At 35.7% G+C, this 3,308-nt stretch overlaps 1 protein-coding gene across 1 annotated transcript in view; it reads right to left on the minus strand.

Annotated features, from left to right (window-relative positions):
* The window catches only part of LOC110029996 (ASC1-like protein), a gene marked incomplete in the record, with an annotated part of 21,336 nt that extends 21,236 nt beyond the window's left edge, over nt 1-100 (minus strand). Inside the window, 1 exon segment of the mRNA XM_020732528.1 lies at nt 12-100.
* Between the last annotated feature and the right edge of the window lie 3,208 nt (nt 101-3,308).

Raw genomic sequence — 3,308 nt, forward strand, 5'->3', positions numbered from 1 at the left:
AAAGAGAAGACCGCAAATTTCAGCGAAAAGCAGCCTTCGTTTCTCCATCTTCCGCTCCCCCACGGCAGAGATAAATCGAACTATCAGCAACTAATAAATTAATCCCCCTCCTTTCGGAAAAAATATTGAGTTAACTTAGTAAGCACAGTGAATCCGCCTAATAACATAATATAAGAGAATATTATTATGTATTATTCAGTTATTATTATATATTATTCAAGTGTTATTATATTCTAAAAATATTTCTGGTATTACGAGAACATAATAACACATCATTAACACTTGAATAACACACAATAGCATCTGAATAACATATAATAATACATGAATAACACGAGAGGAATATTCCCTTACGTTATCGGACAAATTTTTTTTTTTTTCTGTCACCGCCACCTGGCGTGATTTCATTGGACTCCTCATATAACTCTACATGCAGAGTCCTGTTGCAATATTTTCTTCTCGTTCGGCGAGCAAAACTTGCCTCCAAGAGTCTAATGTAAAGCGGGCACATTATATAGTGTTAAAATTTATGAGGCTCACTGGACATGTGGCGTCCCACTGTTGGACTTGAGCCCTGACCTAATATTTTTTTCTTATTCCGAAGGGTGTGAGGGGTGGGAAAAAATTTGTGTACGTAAGACGTACACAGTGCTGCATGCGTCAGTAGGTTACGGGGAGGGTATTGGAAATTATAATCATGTTATACCCCATGTAACTTCCTTGTAACTTACATGTACCTTCTAGTAAGTTTCACACTTCTGTTTTCATATATTTGTAGGTTACAAGGAGGTTACTTGAGGTATAACGCGGATATAACCCCCAAATACCCTCCCTGTAACCTACTTCCGTGAAGGACAATGAAATCCTTTCGATGTCTATAAAGTAGGTCAAATCTGAATTTAAGGATATTTATGCATAACATAATTTTGCCCCAATGTTCTATTGAAACAACAACAACAACAACAATAATAATAATAATAATAATAATAATAATAATAAATAAATAAATAAAATGCATTTTTGGTTGTTTCAAGGGGTGACGGTGAGTTGGCTTTTTTTGGCATTTTAATGAAAATGCTGGCTATAGGTTGATCCTGCGGCCCGCATTTCTTCACGATATTATTACTTAGCTACCCCGTGGCTTCGCTATATTCTTGTACTTCAGCTTCACATCTTCTGCCCTAACCCGCTCTAGTGCTCTCATGTTTTCTCGTGTGCCTTGCTCTTTCTGCTCGTTCTCGCCACGCATTTGCTCAACTTATTATGATTTCTTCTCGTCTTTTTTCTCTTTGTTCCCCAACAACTGTGACTTGGCTTTCCCACGTTTGCTTCTTCTTCTTGTATCCTCTATCGCTTATCTTTCCTTAGTAGATTTGCTCTATTAGCCATATTGATTTGTCCAAAGTTTCTTGGTGGATTTGCTTAAAGGGTTTCTTTTGTTTTCTGCGTAGCACCGATTTTTTTGAGATTTTCTATTTTTTTTAGGTTTTTACATTTAGAATTAGGTTGGTGGCGACTGTTGATACTTTAGTTTTGATGTTTGAGTTGGAATTTAGTGTTGGATTTGAGTGAGAATTTGAGAACAAGAGGAGGCCTAAGGGGTTGGGAGAGAGGGGGGTAGCGGTTTCAATTGTTGTTTTGGTTTTCTGTAACTGTAAATGGTTTTTTTTCCTGCAACTGTGAATAGCAGCGTGAATGTTGCTTGTTTGGTGATTCGTTATGAGAATTTCAGAATTTGGCTATGAGAATCTTTGACTTTGTGTGAATTCGGGGATTCAAGAATTTTTGTTGTTATTTTTTCAGATTTGATATATGAGGGGGAATCTGAGAAATGCATACAAAATGAGATTGGATTTGTGAATAGCTATGTTTCGACTGATGTGTATTCAATGATTACCAATTTGATGGTGTATGTGGTGGTGTGGTGGTGTGTGTGATGTTGCATGGTAGTGTGGTGTGGTGGTGTGTGATGTTGCATGGTGGTGTGGTAGTGTGTTGTGTGTGTTGTAGTGTTTTGGTGTTATGGTTCTGCTATTAATATGTGTCGGTCGCTTTATATATATATATATATATAATTTTATTTTTTGAAAACAACATTTTTAATTTTGAAAAATAAGACCAAAAAGATCTCACATATTTAATGATTTAATAATCAAGTTCAATACCACAAGCAGTGTAGCAACCTCAAGAAATAGCCACATTAATTAATAATGATGTTTACTTAAATAAATTAAAGAATTTATGACATATGTTTGGTCTGCAAACCTTTTATATGGACCGATAAGTTCCCCTATCTAATTTAACAGATTAAGTAGGCTTTATTTTTTCGGGTTTCAAGTTCCCTATAAGGGCAAACCCCTATAGTTAATTACATCTTAAATGATTGAAGTCACTTCAGAAAAATCTCGATGATGATCGAAGGTACTTGTCTTCATGAATTCAACGTTTAGGGTTTCAAGGTCGGAAATAGAAAGTCAAGTGGGAAATGACCAAATAAAAATAGTTATTTTAGTAATCCACAGGGATAAAGAGTAGGGGATGTCATGGCTTTTGAGGAGAACCTCGGTAATTTCCCAAACAACCCTACTGTTTAGCTTCAATTTCTAAATGATGTTATCTGATGTTTCATCATATTGATTTTATTATTTAGGGTTTACATTTAGATGATATTGACATGCAAATGGTCTAGGAAGATATGAGGGTTTATGCGTACCAAATAACAACCTCAGAGCCTAAAGCGAGTTAGGACTTATGTTACACAACATGGTTGTATAGGAGCCTAAAGATAGATTGTGGTTTCAGCTGCTGTTTTGGTTTTATGCAACTGTAAATGATTTTCTTTCGGCAACTATGCATAACTGCGTGAATGTTGCTTGTTTGTTGATTTCTTATGAGAATTTTAGAATTTAGCTATCAAAATCTTTAATTTTTTTGTAAACTTGGGAATTCAAGAATTTTTGTTGTTATTTTTTCGGTTTTAATATATGAGTGGGAATCTGAGAAATGCATAAAAAATGAGATTGGATTTGTGAATAGGTATGTTTCGACTAATGTGTAATCAATGAATATCAATTTGGTGGTGTGTGTGGGGGTGTGGCTGTGTGTGTGATGTTGCATGATAGTGTGGTGTGGTGGTGTGGTGGTGTGTGCCGTGTTATTATGGTGCGGTGGTGTGTTGTGTGCTGTGTAGTTTTTTGGTGATGTGGTTCGTCTATTAATATGTGTCAGTTGCTTCAATTTTGAAAAAAAATTTAATTTAATACACACACACACACACACACACACACACACACACACACACACACACA

The sequence above is a fragment of the Phalaenopsis equestris genome, unplaced genomic scaffold, assembly GCF_001263595.1.
Source record: "Phalaenopsis equestris unplaced genomic scaffold, ASM126359v1 Scaffold000625, whole genome shotgun sequence".
Taxonomy (NCBI): domain Eukaryota; kingdom Viridiplantae; phylum Streptophyta; class Magnoliopsida; order Asparagales; family Orchidaceae; genus Phalaenopsis; species Phalaenopsis equestris.